Genomic DNA, 17,063 nt, shown 5'->3' with positions numbered 1-17,063 from the left:
GTACAATCTCAATCTCTTCACCATCCATCCAGATGCTGCCAATTGGTCCAGTGGTGAGAATCTTTGTCTTCTTGACATTGAGCCTCAATCCACATTGGAGGCTGCAGTCCTTGACCCTCTGCAGCAAGTGCTTCAGGTCCTCCTCAGTTTCAGGAAGCAGGGTTGTATCATCTGCATATCGCAGACTGTTGATAGATCTTCCACCAATCTTGACCCCATACTTCTCTTCATAGAGTCTAGCCTCTCGGATAATCTGTTCTGCATACAGGTTGAAAACTTATGGAGACAGGACATAGTCTGCTTTCTTCCTCTAAGATAGACAAAGTTATAATGATTTGGTGACCATGGTAATTTTTGGGGGGTGTTAGTAGTATTTTTTATTTGAGTTATGTATGCAACTTAATTTTTACACATTTCTTTAGATTTCAGTATGATTGGGACATTTTTGTTGAAATGATTTATTAACTCACTGACTAGGTGGAAAATTTTCATATTTACATAGTGCAACTCTCATGTAACAATTTTACATTTATAATTTTATATGTCTTATTTATACATTATAGAGAATGAATAAATTGCTTAGATGAAATCATTACTATCTTCTTCTACCTTTGATTATTAAATGTCAAGTTGATACTATAGTGTTTCTTTTCTGTATTCTGCTCACCTCATTTAGTCTATATTTGGAGCACTTTATTCAAGAACTTTTAAAGAATAATGCAAAATCAGAAAGAATCTTAGGTGTATATCAGAGTTTTTGGCTTAAAGGTGAGATCCACTGTAATGACAATACTTTATCTGACATAAGTACGTTGCTAGGAGAGGCTGTTTCTTTGAGAAGGACACCGTGCTTAGAAAGGTCAGTTAGAGAGGAAAAACTTTGATGAGATGGATTAACAAACAAACAGTATAGCAACAGGTTCAAGGGTGTTGTAGATGATGACAATGGCACAGGATAGAATAGAGTTCAGCTCTGTTGTTCATAGAGTTGCTATGCAACATACTTGACAGAACCTAACAGCAACAACAACACTAATATAGCGGGAGGAACAGTGTTCTAAGTGTTGCACTACCAACACTTAGCTTAATGTCTGCTCAGGATCCCACAACTTCCGAATGAACTCCTGTTAAGTAGATTTCCAACGCAAGAAAAATCCGTGTTGTGTCAGAGTAGATTTGTGCTCTATGAGTTTTTCAAAATTGTAATTATTCAGAATAGATGATCAGACCTTTCTTCTGAGCACCTCAGATACTTTGAAACACCAAATTTTTAAGTAGTAGTATTTAGTCAGTTGTACCACCTCTGCTTAATCAGTCTATGACGTTGTTTTGGTATTAGGTGTTGCTGAGTCAACTACCACTCATAATGACCCTGTGAACAGATCAGAACTTTGCCCTATCCTGTGCTACCTTCATGATCACCACAATGCTCATGGTCATAGTTCATTGTTTTTGGTCACCATGTTGTTGTTGTTGTTGTTAAGTGCCATCGAGTCGTAGGCAACTCATAGTGACCCTATGAACAAAAGTCCCATGTTGTTGTTATGTGCCGTCGAGTCGTTTGCCACTCACAGCGACCCTATGTACAACAGCCCTAAAATTTGCTCTATCCTGTGCCAATCACACTGCCTCTGACACTCCCATCCCAATTACCCCAGTCACTGAATCAGTCCACCTCATAGAGGGTCTTCCTCTCCTGGGCTATCCCTCCACCCTCCCAAGCATGATGTCCCTCTCTAAGAACCGGTCCCTCCTTACAACATGTCCAAAGTATGTTAGACGGAGCCTCCGAATCCTTGCCTCCAAGGAGCTGCCCGGTTTAACCCTTTCCAGGATAAATCTATTTGTTTTCCTAGCAGTCCATGGTACCCTCAATACTCTTCTCCAGCACCACAGCTCAAAGGCATCAATTCTCCTTCTATCTTCCTTGTCATTGTCTAACTCTCTGATGCATAACAAGTGATAGCAAAGACCATGGTCCCATATCAATTCATATAATTGAATGTCTTTCTCTTTTTCTATTGCCCTCTTTCCCCAGCTAGATGATGCCCTTTACAAGGACTGGCATATCTTAACAATATGTCCAAAATATATAAGACATATCTTCACCATCTTTGTCTCTAAGGAGCACCTCAGTTACATGTCCTCCAAATTAAATTTGTTTGTTCTTTGGGAAGCTCATAGTATATCCAGTACTACTCATCAAGAACAAGTTTCAAAGGCATCAATTCTTATTTAATATTAATTATTTGTTGTCCAGCTTTCATTTGCAGATGAAGCAATTGTAAATACCCTAGCTTGGGTCAGGCACATCTTAATCTTTACAGTGACATCCAACCTCTTCAGCACTTTAAGGAGGTCCTTGGCAGCAGATTTGCCCTATATAACATATCCTTGGATTTCTTTACTGTTGCTAGCATGAGTGTTGATTGACAAGAATTTGTTAGCTATTGTAATTATAAACATTCAGATATGGAACAACCCTGAGCCTCAATTTGGAAAAGACAGTAGTTCCATGTCTTCACAGTTCTCATAGCCTTGATGTCATCTGTATAGGGGTTTCATCTTCAGATTGCCTTCCACCATGTTATTTAAAAAAATGTTTGCAGTGATGACTTGTTTTGCATCTGAATACTACATGATTTCAGAAAGCTGTAAAGTTTTTGAACAGAGCTTCACTATGATTGGAGAGGGGGGAAAAAAGATGTGCCCACTTGTAATCAATTCACTATTGTTATTCACTGAGTGGCTCAGACCTTCATTATTTTCATTATTTTTCCTACCCTTATCCTGCCACAGTGAAGCTAGTTTAGGTCAATCAGAGTTAGGGATGTGGACCATCCTATTTAAATGGTAGGACTGATACTCAACACAAGTCTCGCATTTCTAATTGTCCTGGGAAAGGTAATTAAAAATGTTCAATATACTCATCAAGTAAGAAAGAGCATTGATGTTTACACAAGATTTGTCTTCTAATCTAACACCTATATAAAATAAAGCCAGTCCCAAGAAGTTGAAAGGTAAGTTAAAAGGTTAAATGAAGGTTAAAATTTGCTTATGGGCATTTTTATCTCATAGATGTTTTTAGATAGTAGTGGACTGAATAAGTTTCTTTTTTCTGCCTATGTCTCTAAGAGTTAGATCTGGAAGATAATACAACCATAAGAAATTGAGAAGTTCTGTTTTCATTAGCTATAATTCTCTATAAATAAGTGGAAGGTAGTAAATACTACTTTAAATGATCATGGATTATCATGATTCAAATCCAAGTTTTAGCGAATGTAGGCAGCCAGTTAAAATACATATTTAACTATGCACATTTCCCCAGAATGTGGTAAATTTCTTTATCAAAGTGTTGAGTAAAAAAAATAAACCTGGATTTATTCTTGTCAAGCTGGAACTGGCATATAGTTGACCATTTAGTGGTGTTTGGGGAACCTTTAGATTACATGAGAGGAAATTGCCCTTATCTTTCCTGCAGAGTCACTGGTGGATTTGAACTTACAGACACCACCTTTGAGGTTGCAGCTAAATTTTCTATGGACTACTTCAGCAGAGGTCCCTACTGTCAGAAAAATAGTGATATGTACCACCTATAGGGTAGTAGGTAAGGAGTTGAACTGTCAACACAAAGGCAATGGTTTGAATCCAGCAGCTTCTTCTCTCAGGGAGAAAGATGAGCAGTCTCCTGCTGTGTGATTTATAGCCTCTGAAAACTTGCTGGAGGCTCAGTTATGAGTCAGTTTGAATTCTATAGCGCAAAACAACAGCAACAACCCATGCATGATTATCCTTTAGAAATGCCCTCAGGATTTTGTAATCATTAAAATAAATAAATGAAGAAAACATAACATCAAAAGAAAGTTACAAGGAAGCATTGCGGAACCTTGTGGTAAGCAAGTACCTGGAAATGAACAAGTAAGAAATGCAGAAATAGAGAAGAGTTAACTAAGACTTTTGAAACTGCATCTCAGAAAGTGCAAACAGGTTACTAGGATAGTAGACCTGTTCCTAGTCCAGCAAGAATGGAAGAATAGAAACAAGAAAATAAAACAGATTTTTTATAAATAATGAGAATAGATGTCCAAGCTGGCATTAATAGTAGCTGGGCAGACAAAATTATTTGTCTGACATGAGTCAATCTTTTTTTTTTTTATGAGTCGATCTTTATATCTTGTATAATCTATGCACACACGCCTACCCATCGTATGCCTGGTGTATACACACCTGCCAATTATATGTCTGGTGTATCCTCATTTATTTCCATTGCATATATCAGAATGGGTCTTTTCCCTCCCCTTATTTTTTATCAAGGATTGCACTTCTGCTTGAATTAAGGAGATTTATGTGGGGATAAAGTGAATAATTGGATCCTAAGACCACAGAGTTGAGCCTTAATCCCTCTAGAGATGACAGGAAAAGCAGGAAGTCTGTCTGCTTCGCTGTAGCTTTAGTAACACGGGGATTATAATAGAATAAGAACACCGTCCATTCAAACTGAATAGTAGCAGAAAGGCCAAGGAAATGTCCAAAATGTTTTGAAACACAGTGCCAAGTGAAATTCTGACCTAGTTTATCAAGGCACAGTAGAATTAACACTGATCAGGGGCTATAATGATGATAATGGGTAAACTGGCTTTGCCCTAATGTCGTGTCGAATTAGGCAAGTTCCCCCGGCTTTCTATGCTCCACCATCAGCAACTGCAGAATAGGCATAGTGATGATTCCTTACAAAGGGAATCAGGATGTTTTTCCTAAGTTGATGACCCTAGAGGACATTAAGCGGAGTGAAATATCTCAGTCACAAAAGGACAAATATTGCATAGGGCCACTATTGTAAAATAGGACTGACATTGGGGTTGAGAAAAGACAGAGAAGAAGGGGAGGAATTATGGATACTGTATTGCAACAGATGAGGGTGAGAACTGTTTGAAAGGGATATATGATTGGGTATTATTGTCATGACAGGAGCCCAGAATGAAGGTTGCACAGTGCAGTGGACTTGGGGGGAGGGATTGAATAGCAATGAAAGAGTCTTTTACTCATCAAGAAGAAAGTGAAATTGGGGGAAGGGGTTGGGCAGGGAGAAAAGTGCAACAATGAATGACTGGAAATCCTAAGTCTCTGTAAGCTTTCATTAAAATGAATAAAAAAAAACCCAAAGGGAATTAGGATGTTTAAAGGACGGCACACAGTGCACCTAACACTTAGAAGTTAGACTTATTTTTTGATGATACAGGAGTGGAAATTTAAGAACTAACCTTCTCATGAAAAGAATTTAGTGGGATATTGGTAGCAAAAATTCCATCATTTCTTGCACAATTCAGTGGGGAGGGGGGCTTATCTTTTCATAGCTTACAGCTGTAATCATTGACCCTTGATGAAATTTCAGTGTTGCTTATCAGATAAGTCCTAGTTCTATCTCTGCCATTGCTTTGTAAACTAAATAGAGTAACTTCAAGTTGACACATTTCTGTCCTCATTTGTGAAATAGAGTTCATCAAATGTATTCCACTCCTGGGAATATACTCCAAAGAGACCATAAACGACATCCAAGCAGCTATATACACACCCATGTTTATTGTGGCTTTGTTCACAATAGCAAGGAGTTGGAAACAACCTAAGCGCCCATCAACAAACGAATGGATAGAGAAGCTGTGGTATATTCATACAATGGAATACTAAGCTGCATTGAAAAACAAGGAACTCATGCAATATTATTCAAAATGGGTGACCCTCGAGGACATTATGCTGAATGAAATATCTCAGTCACAAAAAAAACAAATGCTATATGGTGCCACTGTTGCAGAGTGAGGCTGACATCAGGGTGGGGGTAAGACTGAGAAAAACTGGATAAATTATGTTTACTGCATTGAAGCCGATGAGGGAGAGAATAGTTTAAAAGTAGTATATTTTAGAAATTATGATTATTAAGAGTCCGGAATGAGGGTTGCAGAGTGGAGTATACTCGGGGTGGGGGTGGGGGTGTGGGGGGGAATGGTGTACCAATGAAGGAGTTTTTCTTTTGCTTTTCAAGGAGAGGAGTGAACTGGGGTTGGGGGTGGGGTGGGCCGGAAGAAAAGTGCAACAATGAATGTATTGAATTCCAAAATCTCTGTAGAAGTTCATTGAAATTTTTAAAAAAAAAGGAAAAGGAAAAGGAAAAGAAAAAAACGTATCCTAAATTGCTACCAGCTCAAACATTCAATGTGCCTATGGTTTTATCCGTCCCTTCCTCAGCTGACTCTATCACTGCACTTGACACTGGTGTCCAAGTCAACATAGACTTTTTTCTGTCTGATATATTCTCATTAAAAATAAGTTTATGGATTGACGTAATGATATGCACACATTTTATTCCTCTTTATATTCGAGCTTGTTTTTTGTGCCTTTTGGCAATTGAGTTGGGGATGATTTCATAGATTACTGAAAATGATAAAATTACCAATAGTTCTTGGAGCAAATTATTCCAATCCTATCATTTGAAGATATGCATCTACGTAGGAAATGACAAAGTTCATGATGTCTGAAAAATCAGTGTGGAATTATTAATAAAAAATTCCACGAAGTCAAGGTACAAAATAATTCAGGAGGGAGAGAATCGTGGGATTATGCCAGAGAGAGCTTAGAAACTACTGTGCTGTCTGAACTATGTTATTATCCATCGGCCCAGAGCTTACAAAATTGAGCCTTTTCTCTGATAGCACTGAATATATAAATGTATTAGCAGTTAAACCAACACTGATTTCCTCTCCCTCCCAATACATAGTACAAGATGATGACTAAAGCACAATTATATCAGATGACAACATATACTTGTCTGACTCGATGCTCCATACAGGAAGATAACGCAATTTACACTTTTCAGAGGTGAGATGGAGCAGGTGGAAGATGGCTGTGTCACCAGCTCGCTGTCTTGTAGTCTGTCTCCCAATCTTTGTGAGGTTCCATTTTCTGATCTGCTTTCCGGGTTTATTGTGTGTGTAGCGTAAAATGACATGAAATGCTTAGCAGAGCACCTTGGCAGGATACTTTCAGCAATCTTATCCTATCACCAGTTATGGGTCAATCTATCTTTCTGATTGCAGAAGCCGATATGGTCCTAAAATCCTATCACTGACCCTTTGCAAAGTCTGCAATAACCCAATTATAAAGTGCTTTCTGCTAAATGGACGGCAGGAAGCCAAGGACTCTTTGAGAGGAAACAAGATTAAGATCATGTATTTGTTTATTTAACCGTTTATATCAGTATAGATTCATGGGCTTGAATGTTAGGCTTCAGGCTATAAATCCAATATTACTTCATGTACTCTATCTCCATAAAACTGGTCAAAATCATTCCAACAGCACGCAACAGCATTAAGCATTCTTTATTTCCTAATGATGTTTTAGAGTTGATTTCTCTTTTGTGTCTCTCTCATTCAACTATGGAAAGATGTATTTGTCTTAACTTCTGTTTCATTATGTTGTTTTCATTGTTGTTGTATGCCATTGAATCAGAACAGACCCATATCTGGCTCTCCAGTGGGTTTTCAGGGGCAGTTGATTGCACAGAAGGAGATTGGCCTTTCTTCTCCTGCAGAGCAGCTGGTGGATTCGAACCACATGCCTTTGGAATTGCAGCACATCTTCTTACCACTAGGCTACCAGAGCTCTTAGTTGTATTACCCTAGTACAGAAATGTCACAGAAAACAATACGATGACATATACAGGAGTGACTTTTCAAAGAAAGTGTGTTAATCTAGTTTTCACTGTTCTCTGGTCAGGGTGAGACTACCAAAGCATGACGCTATATAATATTGATTGAGATATGTATATATGCTATTGTCTATGTGTTTCCTTGTTAACTCAAAGGAGACACCTCTCTTGTGGTTCCAATCTACCAATTCAGGAGAAAAGGCAGCAGTTTTCTTCCATGTAACTTATAGTCTCCAAAACCCCTTCTGTGCGTGTATGTGTGTTGTTGCTGTTGTTGTGTGCTGTTGAGTCACCTACAACCTATAGCGACTGTGCGTACAGCAGCTCTGAAGCCTGCCTTGTCTTGAGCCAGGACATACATGTTGTTGTGTGCCACTGAGTTGGAACCTGACTGTAAGTCAACTCTCCAACGAATTTTCAGAGACAGGAACTCACATGGAAGATTATTCATTTTTCTCCTACTGAGCAGTTGGTGGATTCAAACCATGTGCTTTGGGGTTGCAGCTCAGCTTGTTGTTAGATGTCATCTAGCCGACGACCAGGCCTAGCAAGCTTATGAACGAACCTGCTGGGAGCATGCCCTATCTTGTGTCACGCTTACAATCTCTGACGTGCTCAAGCCCCTTGTGGTGCTCAATGTGCCAGTACATCTCCCTCAGTGTCGCCCTGTCTTTGGCAGACCCTCCATCTTTCTCAATATGATGTCTGTTTCAAAGCACTGGCTCATCTTAATCACATGCTCAGAGTATGTGAGACAGTTTCACTCTCCTCGCCTTTATGGAACATTGTGGTTGCACTTCTCCCAAGACAGATTTGTTTGTTTTTTTGATACCATAGTATACCAATGCTCCTCACCAATGCCACAATTCAGTCATCAGTTTTTCGCCTATCTTCCTATTTCTTACTCAATTTTCAGAAGAATATGAAGCAGTGAAAGAATATTTGGATCATGCTCATCTGAGTCTTTAAACTTACATTTTTGTCTTCTGGCATTTTGGAGAAATCTTTGATAGTTGATATTTCCCAATTCAACACATCTTTTGTTTTCTTGACAGTTGCTACCAGAGTTTTTAATTGTGGATGCAAGTGAAATGAGATCATTGTGTACACGTATGAATGAGCTGTGGAAGCATAATATGCAGGGAGTTGTGCTCCTAACCTAAAGGTGATTTGTTCAAATACGCTCTCTGCTCTTCAGAAGAAAGGTGGACAACTCCCTTCTGTGTGATTTACCATTCTCTGAAAACCTGCTGGAGGTTCAGCTATGTGTCGGTTCTGACATGACAGCAATGAGTATATGTATGTGTGTGTGTGTATGTGTACACATATACAAATACACTTGCTATGCATCTGAGATCTATATTTGTTCCCATTCCAATGAAGGGCGACCCAAGAGAGTGTAGAAACTATAGAACAATCTCACTGATTTCAAATGCCAGCAAGATTCTGCTGAAGATTATCCAAAAACGACTGGAACAGCACATCAGCAGAGAACTGCCAGAAGTCCAGGCTGGGTCGTGGTACTAGGGATATTGTAGCTGATGTTAGATGGATCTTAACTGAAAGCAGGGAATACCAGAAGAATGTCTATCTGTGTTTCATGGATTATGCAAAGGCGTTTGACTGTGCGGATCATAACAATCTGTGGCTGACTCTGAGAAGAATCGGAATCCCAGAACACTTGATCGTGCTAATGCGAAACCTATGCTTGGACCAAGAGGCAGTTGTCAGAACAGAGGAGGGAAACACTGTGTGGTTAAAAATTAGGAAAGGTGCACGCTAGGGATGTGTCCTATCTCTATACTCTTTCAACCTGTATGGAGAACAGATCGTCCAGGAAGCTGGGCTCTATGAGGAGAAGTGTGGCATCAGGATTGGTGGAAGATCTATTAACAATCTGCATCATGCAGATGACACAACCCTGTTTGCTGAAACTGGGGAGGACCTGAAATGCTTGCTGCGAAGAGTCAAGGACTGCAGCCTTCAATATGGATTGAGGCTCAATGTCAAGAAGACAAAGATTCTCACCATTGGGCCAATTGGCAGCATCAGGATGTGTGGTGAAGAGATTGAGATTGTTAACAACTTTAGTCTGCTTGGCTCCACGGTCAACATTCTTGGCACCAGTAGCCAGGAAATAAAAAACTGTATTGCAATGGGAAATTCTGCTATTAGGGACCTCTCCAAAGTTCTGAAGAGCAATGGTGTCACTCTGGAGACTACGGTGCATCTGATACAGGCCATGGTCTTTGCAATCACTTGTTATGCATCAGAGAGTTGGACCATGACTAGGGAGGATAGAAGGAGAATTGATGTCTTTGAGCTGTGGTGCTGGAGAAGAGTATTGAATGTACCATGGACTGCCAAGAAAACAAACAGATTCATCCTGGAGAGGGTTAAAACAGACTGCTCCTTGGAGGCAAGGATTCTGGGGCTTTGTCTGACATACTTTGGACATTTTGCAAGGAGGGACCAGTCGTTGGAGAGGGACATCATGCTTAGAAGCGTGGAGTGACAGCACAGGAGGGGAAGACCCTCTATGAGGTGGATTGATTCAGTGACTGGGGTAATTGGGATGGGTGTGTTAGAGGCAGTGCGATTGGCACAGGACAGAGCAGAGTTTAGGGCTGTTGTACATAGGGTCACTATGAGTCGCAAGCAACTCGATGGCACATGACGACAACACATCAACATGCATCTGAGAGTTGGACAATGAACAAGGATGACAGAAGATTTGATGCATTTGAGTTGTGCTGATGGAGAAGAGCACTGAACATGCCATGGACGGCCAAGAGAACAAACAAAAATATATTTTGGAGAAGGTGCAGCCGGAGTGCTCTTTGGCAGCGAGGATGATGAGGCTTCACCTCACATACGTCAGGTATGTTGCTAGGAGGGGTTATTCCTTGGAGAGGGATATGGTCCTTGGAAAGGTAGAGGGTAGACGAAGGAGAGGATTAGTAGCACTAATTAGTGGCACTTAGTCACTGAGCTCTAATTAGTGTCAAGAAGTGCAGGATGGCACACGATCGGCCAGAGTTCAGATCTGTTGTTCCTTGGATCACTTTGGGTCATACTTTTCTTGACCGCACCCAACAACAACAACAACCACAAAGTAGCTTAGTAATTTGCATATTATGTATTGCTTTGGACAAAAATAATAGTTCAGTAATTTATGTGTTTGTTTTAAATGTGACAACTTCTTTTCAAAGTTAAAGCAGCTGTGAATTAATTCAGTCTGATAATTACAAATGTTGAGCCTGTTTGTGGAAAATAATTTGTCTATTTAAGTAAAATCTCTTAGGACATTTTTTTGATATTTTGACTTCAAGTCCAACTTCAATATGGAAGTTCTGAGATGTGTGAGCCAAAGACATATTTCCAATCTTGAGAAAAACACATTTTCAGAAGTGAAAAAAAAAATAATTTGTACAATCAACACTCCTGGTACCAGCAGCCAGGAAATTAAAAGACTAATTGCATTGGGAAAGTGTGCTGCCAGATACCTCTCCAGAATACTGAAGAACAAGGATGTCAGTCTGGAGACTAAGGTATACCCAAGGTAAGAGTGACACAAGATAGGGCAAGGTTCCAGCAGGTTCGTTCATAAGGTTGCTAGGAGTGGTTGTCGGCTAGATGACTTCTAACCAGAAGCATCAGAAAGCTGGACAATGACTAGCGATGATAGAAGGAGAATTGATGCCTTTGTGCTGTGGTTCTGGAGAAGAGTACTGAATATACCATAGACTGCTAGGAGAACAATCAGGTTCATCCTAGAGAGGGTGAGACCAGGCTGCTCCTTGGAGGCAAGGATTCTGAAGCTTTGTCTGACTTACTTTAGACATGTAGCAAGGAGGGACCAGTCGTTGGAGAGGGACATCATATGCTTGAAAGTTTGGCCCGGCAGGCAAGAAAGGAAGACCCTAATTGAGATGGATTGATTCAGAGATCGGGGTAATAGGGGTTGATGGGTCAGAGACAATAACATTGGCAAAGGATAGAGCAGGGTTTAGAGCTGTTGTACATAGGATTGCTATGATTCACCAGCAACTTGATGGCACATAACAACAACTGTGAATATTAGACTATATTAATCATCTAAATATGTTGAACATTTATTTAATTTCTTTTGGAATAATTGCTTATTTTTATTGTTTGGAAGTTATTCACATTTACCCTCTTGCTCCAAAGAACAGAGACAGTAAAAACTGTTCTTCCGTTTTTAAATAAAATTTTTATTTTGCAATAGTTTTAGACTAAAAGTTGTGAAAGCAGTGCAGGAAGTTCCCACAGATCCCTCCCACATAAAATGTCTTTTCCTTATTAGAGTCTAGAATCTCACTTTTGTATTGTATGTTTGTGACAAAAATGAAAAGAACCCTGGTAGTGCTTGGCTTAAGAATTATTATGCTAATTGAAAGCTCAATGATTCAAACACACTAGGCTCTTCCATAAAAATTTACAGCCTCTGGACTCCAATGGGGCAGTTCTACTTGGCCCTATAAAATTCCCATGGTTGGTATTGACTTGACAGCAGTGTATCCCACGAGCTATGGTTGGTATAAAGTTATTATATACAATCCTTTTTCTGATTACTTATGTTTGTATATAATGTCTTTTATCTTTTGCAAGAACATTGGAGGCCCCTTCCTCGAGTCAAGGAAGTATCAGGAGGGAATTTATACTATCTCAAAATTTCATGTGACATATGTGATAATTCACAAATATAAAAGTATTTGTCTTCTCTGAATTATTTTCGCTATGATAGTGTATTGTATTCTGTGTGGATTTCCTATTACAGATAAAGAGAAAGTTGGCTATTTTGTTTTAAGAGAACACATCACATGATAAAGAAGGAAGGAAAATGGGGAAAAAATTAGATCAAAATAAGTATGTGATTAACACAGTTTATAATGGCATTGATGCACAGTGCCTTTCTGGCCCAAACAGATCACATTATGATGTAGTTACAACACTAGTCTAGATTTGACAACATGCAGAATTGAAGTGTTGTTGTTGTTGTTGATTGCCTTCAAGTTGAGCACAACTCATAGCGACCTTCCGAACAAAAGGCCTGAAGCCTTTCTATTAACTGTTGATATTTCTCAAAGTTCATAGAGCCTCTGAAGTCATGTTGAAATAGAGTTCGGCAAAGGAAGCTCAGTTTTATAATAAAATCCAATTCTAATGAGCCCAAAATTACTTTCCCTATTTGTGAGGTTCAACACAGTCATAGATTCCCATTTTCTGCTTGAAGTCTAGGAAGGTAGGCGATCACGTCTGTCTCTTTCATTTTCATGGTGAAGTTGGGAGACAGAGAAATGACTGTTTCAAGAAGAGACGTAGGATAAAATTGTAATGTTGCTAACATGAAATAATACTTCAGTAAAGTGCTTGGGCATAGCCAAGGACAATCTGACACATGAACCAGTCAGTGCACAGGCCCCAGAATTGACATCTCAATTAAGCATCAGCATTTGCTTTACAATTCTTCTCCTTTCAGATGAGCCATTGAAGCACAATGCCTAGCACAGGGGTATTTTGGTTGTAAGAAAACAATCTCTAAGTTAAGACCACCATGTCCTCCATTGCTTTCAGTTACCTTGAGGCTGAAAACAAAGACTATCATTGCTGCTAAATTCCTCAAATGTGATACTCTTGTTTCTCTTCAGATCGAATAAATCTTTCGCCTTTAAAAAAAAAATTCCTCAAATGCCACTCAGCCCATTTGAACATTCCTAGAAGTTTTGTTTTCAGAAAGTAATAGTTGTTTTCTTATGGTTCTTTGTTTGGTTATAGATTGTGTTCTCAGTCCCAAGGTAGTACTTGTTATGTGCTATTGAGTCACCTTTGAATCATAGCAACCCCATGTACAACAATCCTATACCTTGCTCTATCCTAGGCCAATCTCACTGTCTCTGACACATCCATCCCTATTTGCCCTGGTCACTGAATCAGTCCATCTAATCGAGGGTCTTCCTCTCCATCGCTGTTCCTCCACTATCCCAAGCATGACATCCCTCTCCAAGAACTGATCCCACCTTGCAACATGTCCAAAGTATGTCAGATGAAGCTTCACAATATTTGCCTCCAAAGAATAGCCTAGTTTCATCCTCTCTACGATGAACCTGTTTGTTCTCTCAGCAGTCCATGGTATATTCAATACTCTTCTGCAGCACCACAGCTCAAGGGCATCAACTTTCTTTCTATCCTCCCTAGTCATTGTCCAGCTCTCTGATGCATAACAAGTGATTGCAAAGGTCATGGCCTGTATCAGGTGCACCTTACTTTCCACCCTGACATTGTTACTCCTTAGTATTTTGGAGAAGTCTCTGACAGCAGAATTTCCCAATGCAATACATTTTTTAATTTCCTGGATGCTAGTGCCAAGAGTGTTGACTGTGGAGCCAAGCAAACTAAAGCTGTTGACAATCTCAATCTCTTCACTATCTATTATGATGCTGCCAATTGGCTCAGTGGTGAGAATCTTTGGTTGTTTGTTTTTTGTTTTTTTTATGTTGAGCTTCAATCCATATTGAATGCTGCAGTCCTTGACCTTCTGCAGTAAACACTTCAGATTCTCCTCAGTTTCAGCAAGCAGGGTTGTGTCATCTGCATGACACTGATTGTTTGTGAGTCCTCCTCCAATCCTCATGCCACATTTCTCCTCATAGATCCCAGCCTCCTGGATAATCTGTTCTGCATACAGATTGAAGAGGCATGGAAATAGGACACATCCCTGACTGAAAGCAGAGAATATCAGAGGAATTTCTATCTGTGTGTTTCACTGACTAAGCCAAGACATTTGACTGTGTAGACCACAACAACCTGTGGCTGACTCAGAGAAGAATGGGAATCCAGAACACTTGATGGTCTTGTGAAACCTGTACTTGGACCAGAAGGCAGTCAGAACAGAGCAAGGAAACACTGCATGGTTCAAATTGTAAGATAATACTAACCCAGATAAATGTTACCAATCACAGCCAAATTTATCTATTAAAAACTATGACTGTTCAAATGGCCATTTGTCTAATGTTTGGGAGTGTTTTGGTAAAACATAACATTTATGTCAAGTTTCTGAAAATTTGTTGGTAGATGTACATTTTGGTAGGTGTACTTGATTTTAGAAGACTTAATTTATGAGAAAAAAGAGGAATACCCTCATGAAGATGGACCGGCCCGGTATTTCCAATGATGCCTCAAGCACAGCAGCGATCGTGCTAGTAGGATCTGGATGGTGTTCTGTTCTGAGTTCGCTAGAGTTGGAGTTGACTAGATTGCGTTTAGGGACCTGTTGTGGTTAGTATTGCTGTTGTTGGTGTGTAACATTGAGTTAGAACCGAATCATGACTGATCCTCCCAAGGGTTTCTGGAGACATGGAAGGGACTTGTTTATCCTTTTCCCAAAAAACAGCTGGTAGATTTGAACTGTGTGCCTTTGGGATCACAGCATATTTTCTCATCACTCAGGCCAGCAGCGCCTTCCACTAAGGAACTGTGCTAACAATCCAAAGGTAAGCAGTTTGAATTCACTAGCTGTTGCATGGGAGAGCGATGGGCAGTCTCCTCTTGTGTGATTTTACTCTCTCTGAAAATGCTGTGAGTTGTACTCCACAAGAACAAAAACAACAGATCACAATTAGTAACAACTTAATAAGGTGAAGAGCTTGCAAGAATCGTGCTAAATATCTTTAGTAGCAAGACTTACTAATCTTTGGATGTGATGATAGTGGAATGAAAATTAGGTGATAGTTTAATTACCTAGAGATTGGAAAAGGAACACTAAGGTTAATATCAGAATTGCACTAGAAATGTAACTAGACAATCTCCTAAGAAGTGTAGGAGTATCCAAGTAATCATAAATATCCATTATGAAAAAAAAATCTATTGTGAAAATCAATTTGTTTTGCAGAGTACTTGTTAGGAACAGTATGATTCCAAAATTACTATGTGCCTTTTTATGTTCTTTATGAGATGAAACTACTTAGAGAAGTCACCGTTCTTTACTTATTCCATAACTGTTGTGCTATTAATGCTGTGAGTGTATGTCGTTGTTGTTTTTGTGTACCATGGAGTTAAAATTGATAGCTGGTCTTCCAGTGGGTTTTCAGAGGTTGTTAATCACAGGGAAAGAGATTGCCTATCCCCCTCCCATGAAGCACCTGATGGATTCGAACCACATGCCTTCAGGATTATAGCATAACTTCTTACCATTGGCCATTACACACACACACACATAATTAATTTATCTATCTCATATATATCTCTCATACATCTATCTCATATATATTTCTCTCATATATCAATCTATCTCATATATATATCTCTTCCATATATCCATTTATCTCATATATATCTCTCTCATTTATATATCTCATATATCTATCTCATATATATATAATATATAGCTATCTCATAAATATATCTCATATATATCTCATATACCTATTGCATATATCTATTTAATATATCTATCTATTTTGTATATATCTCTCATATATAACTATCTCATATATCTATATCTCATATATAGCTATCTCATATATCTGTCTCATATATCTATCTATCTCATATATATCTCTCTCATATATCTATCTAACTCATATATATATCATATATAGCTATTTCATAAGTCTATCTCATATATTTCTCATATAGCTATCTCATATATCTATCTTGTATATATCTCTCATATATAACTATCTCATATATATATCTCATATATCTATCTCTCATATAACTATCTCATATCTATATATCTCATATATTCATATATATCATATTTCTTTTATATTAATATTAGTTTGCATTACATTGTGATATATAAATCTTTACATTTATAAAAGAAGAATAAATGATAAATCCATAATGATTGGACATAGTACTTTGAAAATTAATTTTCCAAGTAAATCTCATAGTCCATATTTTATAGTAATATTGTCCTAGCATTAATTTTCAGCTAACTAAATCTTAACAGAGATGATAATTTGACACTTAACAATTCTTTTATTTTTTATATTTTATAGTACTATTTATTGAAGTTTAATTTACATACAACAAAAATTACTTGTTAAATTTAACAAATGCATTCCTGTTGCCACTATTCAAGTGAAAAACATTTCTGACTTCCCAAATCGCCTCACCAAACGTCCGCTGTTTGGTTCAAAAAGCTAGTTTTATAAAGAACACTATGTTAGCATACAATATAAAATCAGGTTTGTTCTCTGTAATTGGCTTCCCCTCCACCTCACTGACCTATCTACAATGTCAGCTTCCCTGCCAATCTTCTATACTTGTATATACCCTTTTCTACAATACCACCCCTTAATACAACCGTGTTCATCATGTATTTCCCCACACTATT

The sequence above is a fragment of the Elephantulus edwardii genome, unplaced genomic scaffold (assembly GCF_000299155.1).
Source record: "Elephantulus edwardii isolate Elephantulus edwardi_28Jun2011 unplaced genomic scaffold, EleEdw1.0 scaffold00024, whole genome shotgun sequence".
Taxonomy (NCBI): Eukaryota; Metazoa; Chordata; class Mammalia; order Macroscelidea; family Macroscelididae; genus Elephantulus; species Elephantulus edwardii.
Note: the sequence above shows the minus strand (reverse complement) of the source record.